The sequence below is a fragment of the Pinus tabuliformis genome, chromosome 1_1 (assembly GCF_031772625.1).
Source record: "Pinus tabuliformis cultivar Carrire ecotype Pingquan chromosome 1_1, CPIR1, whole genome shotgun sequence".
NCBI classification, from domain to species: Eukaryota; Viridiplantae; Streptophyta; class Pinopsida; order Pinales; family Pinaceae; genus Pinus; species Pinus tabuliformis.
This window is the reverse complement of record NC_142297.1, coordinates 11,352,096-11,364,287: the sequence shown is the minus strand read 5'-3', so window position 1 is coordinate 11,364,287 and position 12,192 is coordinate 11,352,096. Positions and strand designations below refer to the sequence as shown.

The window sequence follows — 12,192 nt, the reverse complement described above, 5'->3', positions numbered from 1 at the left end:
TTATCAGTAATTCTATGAGGAGGAATATAATTGGCCAAAGTGTCTATCAACTCATTGTATTAGCAATTTTGGAGATGGAAGGAATACGGCTTCTTGAGCTACATGGTTCTGATGCAGAATCAATTTCAAACACATTGATCTTTAATACATTTGTCTTCTGCCAGGTGTTCAACGAAATAAGCTCTAGAGATATAGAGAAGATAAATGTATTGCGTGGAACATTCAACAACTTGATCTTCATTGGAGTATTCTTATCAGTGTTTTTATAGTTGTGCTTATGACTGCAGTCAGTGATTACCGAAAATCATTGCAGTTCAGAGATTTAGATAAGGAGAAGAAGAAGATATTTGTACAGGTGACAAGGAATGGCCGTTGACAAAAGGTATCCATGTATGAATTAATTGTTGGAGATTTAGTGAATTTATCAATTGGGGATTTAGTTCCAACAGATGGGATTTTCATTTCAGGTTATTCTCTACTTATAAATGAATCAAGCCTAACAGGAGAGAGTGAACCAGTAAGTGTGGGTAGGGATAAGCCTTTCCTTTTGTCAGGAACAAAGGTCCAGGATGGCTCTGGTAAAATGTTAGTCACAACTGTTGGCATGAGAACTGGCTGGGGCAAATTGCTGGCAACGTTGACAGAAGGAGGTGAAGATGAAACTCCGTTGCAAGTCAAACTTAATGGTGTTGCAACAATCATTGGCAAGATAGGATTAACTTTTGCTGTAGTTACATTCATTGTCTTAACATTAAGGATGACTGTGGAGAAGGTAATCAGTCACCAATCATGGTCAGGAGCTGATGCACTTCGCATTGTGAATTTTTTTGCAACTGCAGTGACAATCATTGTAGTTGCAATTCCAGAGGGTTTGCCATTGGCTGTGACATTAAGCCTTGCTTTTGCTATGAAGAAGATGATGAATGATAAAGCACTTGTGCGGCATCTTTCAGCATGTGAGACAATGGGATCAGCAACATGTATTTGTAGTGATAAGACAGGGACCCTAACAACAAATCGTATGGTAGTTGTAAAGGTATGGATTACTAACAATGTCAAGAAGATTGGAAGTGTTAAGGAAGGTGAGAGTCTGAGATCTGAAATCCATGGAAGTGTGTTGAAATTGCTTTTGCAGTGCATATTCCAGAATACAGGGGGTGAGGTGGTGATTAGTAAAGAGGGAAAACTTGAAATTCTAGGGACACCGACTAAGTCTGCTTTGCTAGAGTTTGACTTATCATTGGGTGGAAATTTTGCGACAGAGCGCAGTGAATCTAGAATAATAAAAGTTGAGCCTTTCAATTCAGTGAGGAAAAGAATGACTGTTGTGGTGATGCTTCCTGATGGAAAATACCGGGTTTATTGCAAAGGTGCCTCGGAAATCATCCTGGATTCGAATATTTTGAGGAAAACTAAAGACCAGTAAACAGGGGTAGTTTCCTATGTTTCAGGGCATTTGAAAACATGTGATATTGAAGAGCAACATGAAGCATTAAAGGTCCATCACAGCCACCGCCAGAAGAGAACCAGATGTCAGAGAACGAAAATGATTGTAGACCAAGGCTGTTATGGAATTAGAGTCCCATTTGATTTAGATGTCTAGAAGATCTAGTAGAATTAGAATCCTAATTGTTTTAGGATTCCAGAGCTGTCAATTAGTAGTCAGTTGTATTTATTAGTTAGTTAAAGGGTTAATAGGTGTCATTAGAAGTAGTTTTCGAATTCCCCTCATGCTGGAGGAGGAATCTCGATCAGTTAGAATAAGAGCTTTATAAATAGCTGAAACAGAAATGTAATCAGGGTTGGAAAACTTTATGATAGAGCATTGTATTTGGGCTTATGTAAGACAGAGTTCAATAATATAATTTGGCTTTTACTTCTCAAGATTCATGAAGGATTTCTATGTTCAGAATGTGTGATCTTGTCCTTTCCTAAAATTTTTACAGTTTTATAAATGTATAATCACTCAGAATTCACTGATTGTGCTCTGATTTCCTGTATGCATTTATATACTGTGGTTTCATATGAGTTATGTTCTGAAAATTCAAATGCTGAATGCCCTGACTTCTATGTAAAGTCAAGATCCTTGTTTATTGAGATGTTGTTGACTCCATAGACCCAATGGAAATTTGTTTAATATGTTTCCATGATTCATATTTGTCATAGTTGTTCTACAAGAGTTAGTCATCTTATCTTAATCAAAATCATTAACACATCTAGAGAGAGCCCTCTCAGGTTGAGGAGGCTAAGCCTCAGCCAAAAGTTGGTTTGAAAGAGTTACTTGAAGTCTTCCTGGTCTGCAGCCTTCCAGGGCCTGATTTTGAGATAACACTTTTTTGATAAGCACCTTCCACTTGTTTGATCACCAATTCAGAATCTCCAAAAACAGAAATGTTTCTAGCCTTCAACTTTAACAAAGCTTCGAAGCCCAAAATCAGAGATTCGTATTCAGCCATATTATTTGTGCAACCAAAGTTTAGTTTGTAGGAGAAAAAGTTACTTTCATCATTTGGACTTATGATCCAAATCCCATCTCCTGCCCCTTCTCTTCCTGCTGATCCATCAAAGTACAATGACCACCAGCTCATTGTCTCTTTTTCATCTTCTCGCTGATTTCCTTGGCATTGATTTTTTGAAAGCATCTCCTCCGATTCATCTCCAACTGACTCATTAAAACGGATGGCTGATCCAAGCCCAGTATCAAATGAATAAATGGGAAAATTTTGAGGTTTGTCTTTGTTGCTTACCATATAAGCCATTCTGGTCTCCCGATACAATCTCCTTTGCTCACCAAAAACAGGGATAGTAGCATAGGTAAGGTCCATCTACATTGTGCCTTTGATTTTCGCTGCCCACGATCTTGAAAGCAGCATCCCAAACTTTGGTGGAACGTCGGCCACAACAATGTCCATGACAATTGTCTTTGTTGGAATTTGTGTTAGACCCACAACAACATCCTTGATTAAACCAATGCATTGAACTCTTTTTGAATCAAAAGTGAATAAATCTTTATATGGTCTTGTTACCTGTAATCCTAACCTTTCCATGATTACCTTGGGCATAAGATTATGAGGGGCCCCTGAATCCAACATGGCATTATGTAATGTCATATCATGAATACTAATGCTTACATAGAAAGGAGGAAATTCTTCATTCTGATCATCTTCAAGTCTTGGACCCAAGTATATAATAGGATTATCCTCCTGTACATTTAAGATATCAACCACTCCTAGTTGTGAATTAAGCATCTCTACAATCTTACTTCTGTATTTGTCTACCTTGAGGATTTCACTGAATGGGACTGATATTTTGATTTTTGCAATTTCATTCTCAAGGTTAAAAACAGAAACAGTTTTCTCAATTTCTTTAGTAGGAGATGGAGTTTGAATGTCCTTTTTACCAAGTGGAGAATCGACTTTACCCTCAGTAACCTTTAGGTTGTCCCTCTTGTTCTCAATAACCTTTGGAGCACCCTTCTTGGGCTGTGTTTTGTTTGCTGTAATTAGCACATTTCTATTCCTGAGATTGTACTATTTTTGCATTTCAAAGATAACATGTTGATAACCCTTTAAATAGTCTAAAGGCTCCTCTCCTTGTTTGGTCACACTGGACTCATCATGTTCTTCCTTAGTCAAGAAAATCCTTGAGACTTCTTCGTCAAGACAATGGATGGATTCTTCAGGAATTTCAGGCTCATCTTCTTCATCAACTAAGTTATGTTGAAAAGGGGGTCTTACTGGAGGATCAGGCTGTTGATTCCTATTTTCTCTTGGCCTTTGTTGGTTTTGAGGTCTCCTAAACTGAGGATTTCTAAATTGAGGCTCCTGCTACCCAGGAGGAGCAGAGGTATTTCCAAGAGCCAACCGATCCATCAGCTTCTCCATGGTCTTCATCATTGAATCAATCTTATCTTCTGGAGCTGAAGAGGAAGGCTTCTCTTCTTCTTTCAATTTAGCTTTTCCCATCTTTGACTTTTTAGCAGCAACCATGTTTACTTCTACTTTAATTGCATCGTTTTGCATATCAGCAAGTGTACCAGAGTCTCTCTCTCTAAGCAATAGAGAAAAATCGGAATCAAATGCTTCAGCATATCTCATTTGTGCCAAAGCTTCAGGAGGTTTCAAACGAACTGGGATGGAATTAAACACTTTGTTTAACCTCTTGGAGAAGTTTTGAACGGTCTCATCAAGTTCCCTTCTAAGATTATTGTATTCAGAAAGAGCTTGAACCAGATTAGTTCTATTTCCCCACTTCCTCAAAAAACTGTCTTCAAACTCTACCCAATTATGAATGCTTCCAGCTAGAAGGGATTTAAACCATTTTATAACTTCCCCGATAAAGGTTTGTGCAAATAATCTTAGTTTCACATCCTCATCATCAACTTCCTCTCTGTCAGCAAAATCATTAAATTTGTCTACATGTTCTTCTGCTGTAATTTCTTCATCACCCCCCATGTTGGAATTCTTGCAGCATATTTGCTGGGAAGGTCATGCAAAATAGCAGGGAGTGCTAGTGCAACATACCTAGCAGGTACGACCATGATTAATGAAGGAGCAGTGATGACAGGTACTAAAGAGATAGAAGGAACAGAACTGATATGAGGGGGATTGCTTGGTGTTTGAAAACCGCTAGGACTAGCAGACGCACCAAAATGTTATCACAAAAACTAGCCCTGATAGGCTGCCGACCAGGAAGACCTTGTGTAACTCTTTCAGACCTACTTTTGGCTGAGGCTTAGCCTCCTCAACCTGAGAGGGCTCTCTCACAAAATTAAAGATTTTGATAATGAATAAGATGGCTAACTCTACGAAACAAATGAACAAGTGTAAAAGGTTGAAACATAATTAGAAAATATTCATTGGGCTTATGGAGTCAAATATGCTTCAGTATTGACAATAATGTTAGCTTTACATAGAAGTCAGGGCATAAGAATTCAACATATAGAGAATATATCAGAAAAATATAGGACCACACAGTTTATAAATGTATGAAGGAAGTTAGAGCACAATCAATGATTTCTAAGTAATCACACATTCATACCACTGTAGATAATGAGAGGAGAACAACACAAGACATTCTGAAGATTGAATTCCTTCTGATTCCTAAGAAGCAAAGCCAAGTATTGTATTACTAAAAACATAGTATTACACAAAGCACAATATGAGAGTTTCTCTGAAAAATCTTCAACCCTTGTACAATATATTTTCTCCTATATATAGAGCTCTTTACATAACTGAGATTCCTCCTCTAGCATGAGGGGAATTCGAATTCTTCCTATTATGACACCTATTGACACTTAAAACTGACTATTAAATGTAACTGACTGTTAACTGGCAGTCCTAGAGACCTAAAACAATTAGGAGTATAACTCCTCATCATGTTGGTAGTAGCATTTATTACAATCCAAACTCGTTCTCTAACATATGGCCTTCTTCAGTTTAGCTGTGGTGATGGTTTGAAACTGCCTGCTAACCCTTGATGCCTCATCCCTTTACTGTTCCTGGAAATTAGGAAGTTGTTCCTGTTTTTCTGCTCTTAGTCTCTGTTGTGATCCTATACCCATAGGTGTCATATTTCATGATTGACTTATGAAATGCCAAATATGTTCATCCTTTCCATGCTGCAAAGGTTCCATATTAAAAAAAACAAAACAAAAAACAAAACAAAACAAAAAACAAAAAACAAAAAACCAAAGAATTAAAAATGAAAAGAGGGTATGGCCTAAAAGAAAGATCAAAGGGAAAAAACAATGAATTGGTCAAAAAGAAAGAAAATGAACCCCAAATAAAGAAGGTCAGGAAAGTGTGTTAGTCCAAAATTCCACTACTATTCTATTTTTGCAAAGAACTTCATGGTGTGAAATCAGCTGACTCTTGTCACAGTGATGGATGGCCAAACAGCTTAATCTTGGCCAATTCACGTTTAAATTTCTAGTTTTAGAGGTAGAGAATAAAATCTGTCCAAACAGTTCAAGCTTGGTATATAAGTAGTTAGGTAGAGAAGCAAGGGAGCTCAACAACTAAATCTGAGCCCCTTGAAGAAATAAGGGCAGACTTAGATAGGAGGACAGTTAAAATAAAATAAGAGAGTAAGGGTCTGCTAGTTTAAATGCACCCAAGCAAAAATGAAGAAAAAATGTTAGATATAATAGGCTGGGTAGGCAGTTTTGATGTTGCAGAAGCATGCTTATGACTAATTTTGCCTTTCAAAGATGATTTATCTCTCATGGGTATCTTAAGCACAATGGAAATGGTTTGGCTACAAAACAGATGATGGATGTCTAAACTTCCCCTCACATTTCTCCCAAAACACTTACTAACCTCCCCTCAAGGATGTTGGGATCGACTCAATACTCATAGTTCACTTCATTCCATGAAAAAGACTAAGTGAGACTTTGTTTTTACTTAGGTAAAAGAAGCCACATTTCTTGTGTAAAAATACTTTTCTCCTATCAGCCTAAGTATCTCAAACATTAGACTTAGCACTAATTCCTACCTCATTTTCGTATTAACACTTTAACTTTATTATGTAAATCCCTATGCTCTTTCCCTTTTCCCCTATTATATAAAATATATAAAAAACCCCAAAAAGTCTAATATTCCCTGCCTCAATTGTAATATTAACCATATCATTATGTTTTTGGGAATTAATGGTTCATCCGAAACCATGTAATAACCCTTCCCTGCACAAGGTTTTGGGGTCAATTAACCCCACGTTATTTGATTAAACGACAAACATTGAAAACTAAACAAAGAAACCCTCCCCACCGGCAAATATTAAACGTTAATTAAAATTTGGTTGATTAACCATTAATACCCCTCGACAGCCAATAACGCATGACCCGGGAAATATTAAACCATAATGAATATTTCGTGGGCCCGCGTCGTAGCCCTCCGCCGTTTCCCATTGACCGCCAGCCATTCGATCATGGCCCGCATATCAGATCGCCCATAGCAATGTCGCAAGCCCTCCGCTGCCTGTACTTCACTGCCCGGGGAATGGTGGTATTCCCGCCGTACCTTGGGACAGGTGGCGGCCTCCCGCACTGCTCGCTGCCCTCCCCTCCGATACCACCTACACCCAAAAGTGGTGCGGAGCCCAAACCGCTTACCGCCCTCGCTGCCTCCCCGTTTACGTCACCTCCTTGTGAGCACTACATCAACACCACATCATCCCGCTACGCAGCGAGCTACTACATCATGATGATGTCATCTAAAAAAAAGGCGCCAATAGCCCGCCAAACCAATTTTTGTCAAAAACCCGTGAAATGTGTCATTTGGCTCATTTCTATTGGTTGCTTTCACGAGACCAGTGCATAAGAATTTAATCAAAGCTGTAACCAGAGCTCCAGTCTGCCATGCCAACCAGCCTAATCCGGCATCCCACTTTGCAAATTGGTCATCCAAACCTGCAAGTTACTCTCGGGTGTGTCCAAAAACACAGGTATTTACCCGTTTCACCTCCCAAAACCGTGTTTTTAAGTTTTCCTCTGCAAAATTGTCCAAAGGACCCAAATTTGAGTTAAAATCACCATACTGCCTTCAATGAGCGTACCAGAACCACTATTTTTGCCCATTGTTTACCAAAAAACACGGAAGACTTCACTTTCCTCTGCAAAATTCACCCAGTGAGCTAAGTTCGAATCCGTTGTGGTCTGCAATTCCCGAAGAAAAGCCCCAGAGTTGTTGTCATTGCCTATTTTGCTACAAAAACCCAAATTCCCAATTGAAAATTATAAGACAGTTGAGCAATGGAGGCTCCTGTGGCCCTCAATGTTGCTCCCCTCAATGCACCACATAAAGATCTGGAGTGGTTGCCCATAGCAGACAGGGAGTTTCAAATACAAGATTTAATTGGTGACCAAAACCACCTCCAAGAATTCTGTGAAATAAGAAACAGTCACCTAAGCAAAACTGATCTCTATGGGATATGGGAATCCAATCTGCCAATGTACTACCTCCCTTCAATAAATATATTCCCCGACATAATCCACCTATGTTGTGCCAATTATGAACCTACTCAAAGAGCAGTTATGACCCCAACAGGAACTGTCCTCTTTTACATTACTCCTGAATCCATAAATGAGATGTTGCACTTCAATACCACTCAGCCTCTGGCTCCTCTTTCCATGGGGTATTTGTTGGAGCAAGGCTCTAAACTATCCACTGCAGAAATAGGCCGGATTGCCAAGTTATTCATGAGAATAGATTGCCAGCCCAAAGAGCCACCTCCTTTTCACCATGTCTGGTTCAATGAAGCTGGAAGATTCATTATTGATATGATATCCTATGTCCTAGGATTTAAAACAAGTGAATATGTTGATGAGACCATTTTAGCTTTCATGTCCGTGTTTATTCCAGGACATCCTCCTGCTATGAAATTTGACTTTGCTACTTTCATTGCCAACAAGATCCATGACCAATTCATGAACCTAGACAGAGAAGGAGTATTCAAGTATACCTCTTATATATATCATCTGTTCTTATACTATCAAACAAACAGTTTTCAGTTTCCCATTAGAAAAGTGGATTGTAAAGGAGAAAGGAGGTCTGTGATCTTTTGGACCTCAGTCTTCCATCAAGTCCATAAGTCTCCTTACACTTACTATGAATTCATTGATTTGTTTATACATCCAGTCTCCTCTCTGCTGATGAGAACTCCTCCTCCCAGACTCTCTGGTGATATGCAGAAAATTTTATAGCTCTCCAAAAGCTACAAAATAGGTGACTGGTACTTCTACCAGAATCACACTGAGATCAGGATATATGGCTGTGAGTTGTGCCCCTATAAACTACCAAAATATGTGCCTATGAGACTATTTTCTCTTGAATATTTCAGGCAATTTATCAATTCAGATTTGACTCATTTTTATGGTGCCAAGAAAAAATCTCAGCTGAAATTAAGAAACCAGTTAGGCCCCTTCATTATTAACAAAAAGGAATCATGGCAAGATGCTAACAAGATATTAGGGGAAGACCTTAAATTGAAGACAAGCTTTTGGTGGGTACCCTATGACCTAAATGGATTCATCTGTGAAGGAAAGGTAAAAAATAGGCTATCAGCCTATAATCATTGTAGGATCCCTGAAATAGAGCAATTTGCCAACCAAGATGACTGGGTAGATGGCACATTGATAGAAGAGCTTACATAGGAAGAAAAAATGGAACAAGCTATGAAAAATCTTGAAAAGACTCTTGACCTAGACTCTTTTGGACAGGTGTCTTTCAAATTGCCTCAGCAAACCAGAGTGGGCACAGTGGGCACATCATCGGTTGGGACTTCACAACAACCTGCCCAAGAAAGCACTACACCAGCTGCAAGGACATCAAAGGGCAAAGAGGTGTTGAATCAACAGCAGCACATAATGACAGATCAGCCAGCATCATCAAAGGAACAGGGCCAAGGGAAAATTCCTCCTATCTAGCCCAAAGCACCAGAAATACCAGCATTACAAACTCCTCTAAATGAGGAAAAGGGCAAGAAAAGGGACAGAGAAGAGACCACACCTGTAAGTGGACCAGCGGAGCAACCAGAGGCAAAAAGGCAGAGGGTGGATCCTCTAGCTGAAGAGGAAATTATTGAGGAAACCATAGAAAGCATAATAGAAGCATCCACCAACTCTCATAGGCAAGAATTAGAGAGGCAGCACAATGTGGAAGTGTTCTCCACAAGGCCGCAAAGCAAACAAGGTTATGATATCAAAAGAACATTTACTGACATCAAGGCCCATAATGAGCCAACAAGACTGCAACTTTATGATCAGTTTCTCAAGATGAACCCCACCAAACAGTAAAGGTTTATGTCTGCATATGACATTAAGGAAGGAAAATTGATCTTAAGCCACTTTAGGCCTAAAGTGCAGCAGCCGCAGTCAACAGCTGACTACATAAGAACAAATCTGGAGGTCCTTGCCAAAGACATTCACCCTATGGACCAGATCGAGCTGCACAAACAAACTGGGGAGATGGTCTACTCTACATTGGCAGATAAGGCAATGTTAGCACATAAATTGCAGAACTCATTGAACAACACATCTGCCCAACTAGATTTGGAAAATGCATCTTCTTTAGCCAAGGACAACAGGATAAAGTCCTTGGAAGATATTATCATTGAGCTGGGATATGATTCCACGGATGCTAAAGGAATAAAAGCATTGATTAAGAAGGAGGAGGACATTGCTGCCCTCTGGAAGCAATTGAAGCTACCTATTACCATGCATCCACAAACTACAGAGGTTGTGCAGGAAAAAGCAGAGGAGGACATGATGGACTTGCTGATGAAAATGAATCAAAGACTAAGTGAGACAGAGCAGGAATTGGAGAAAGAATTACAAGAAAAGCAGGGAGTGTCGACCTCCCAGCCACCTGAAGTAACTCCAACAGTTACAACTGCTCCTCCCACAGGTATAACAGAAGTGCCTCCCATTGTTCTAGCATCAGCAACGGCAGCATCAGCAGCAGGTACTTCAACAACAACAACAACACCAACGGTAGCAGGTGGCAGCACTACCATGTCCACAGATGAGTTAATAAAAGCCATGGAGGATTTAAAACTCCAAGTATCAGAATTAAAAGAGGCCAAAGAGAAGTTGGCAAAAATAGCAGTAAGTTATGACAAATCTAAAATGACTGTGGCAGAAAAGACAAGAGAGGTAAAGGCATTAGAGAACAAAGTGAAAGCATTGGAAAAGGACCTCTCTTTAGATAAGCCTTTAGGAGAAATCAGAGGCATTTTGTGGGCTAACATCAATGAATCCATTAGTAACATATGGAAATCCATTCAGGTTATATATGAGCAGATGGATTTGATAGCAGCAGCCCAGGTGGAAATTCAAAAGGCCAAAAATTTATTGGGATATAAGCCCGAACAAGCCAACAGGCTAATCCATTTTTTGAGCACTAAAACCAGGGAAGAACTAGCAGCATTGGACATCAGAGACAGGACAGGCACCATCCTAACAATCAAAAGAGTTCTGACCATGAGAACCCTGATGCAGAATTTGGAGAGGAAGAGCCAAGACATGCAAGTGGAGGTAAATTCTTTTGTTGAAAGATTTACAGTTTTGCATGAAAGGGGCTTGCCAAGTCTGGTGGGGAACAATGAATGCCTATTGAGACAAGCCGAGTACTAGCTCAGATTGAATAGACATGCTGTTGATCAAGAAAATTCTTCATCAAGATCTTCAGTAGAGAAGGCCCTTCCATCCGACCGATCTCTCTACAACAACTTGGAAAATCTATTTTTTTATAAAAAACGAAGTGAAACATCTTTTTACAATCCAGCCTAACTTCTACAGGTACACAGATGCTGATGAGACTTTGATAAAGATGCAAAGACATCAGTTACCAGAAGAACAGTGGTGTCAAAGTATGTTGGAAATCCTGTATGTGGGTTTCAAACTTTTGTTTTCCCAGGATACAATAGATATCATAATGTGGAGAAGAGGAACAGATGAGAATTACGTGTGTTTGCAGTCTATCAAATCAAAATTAAATACGCTTGAGGAAGTTGAAGCAGCAGCGAGGAATATCAGTGGAAACAGCCATCGGCCGACTCACCCAGCTTACAATCAACGCATCTCACCAACTGAGCAGCCAGCACAACAGCATTTACTCCTGCATTTATTTCTCCCTATTTCTAACATCATTTACTTCTCTTGTAAAGTAGTTAAAAGAAGTTATTACTAGATATTATCTCTTTGAGATATTTTGTAAACATTTTTATACAAATACCTCCGCAAGCAAAGTATTAGGGGTTGGTGATACATTTCTTAGACTGCGCTGTAACTCTGAAAAATCTTCTGAATAAAAGGCTGTTGGAATGCATTATTGCTGAACTCTCTGGATATGGAATTGATGGCGGAGGACTATGTTACAGAATTCCTGAATAATTATGTGGATCAATAAGTCTTTCTTACTTGTGTTTTCAGTTTCTATGTTTACTATATCATATATGTTTCATGATCTGAATAACAGGGAAAAAGAATAACCCAGAACTTGCTTGACTGCAATTTGTGTTCAATCTCTATTATTATTAATGTTTTCTTCAGAATTAGCATAAACAGGGATTCTTAACTGTTCTTATTTCCCCTGGTTCTCACATCTTGAATATAGCTAAGGAATTCTTAACTGTACCACAGCAATAATAATCCACTTTCCCTCTGTCTGCATGATGAAGGATTCTTAATTGCCT

General features: G+C 39.2%; 1 pseudogene; it reads left to right on the top strand.

The window, feature by feature from the left end:
• Positions 1 to 14: 14 nt before the first annotated feature.
• Positions 15 to 1,426, top strand: LOC149211360 (calcium-transporting ATPase 10, plasma membrane-type pseudogene; annotated as a pseudogene).
• Positions 1,427 to 12,192: the final 10,766 nt, after the last annotated feature.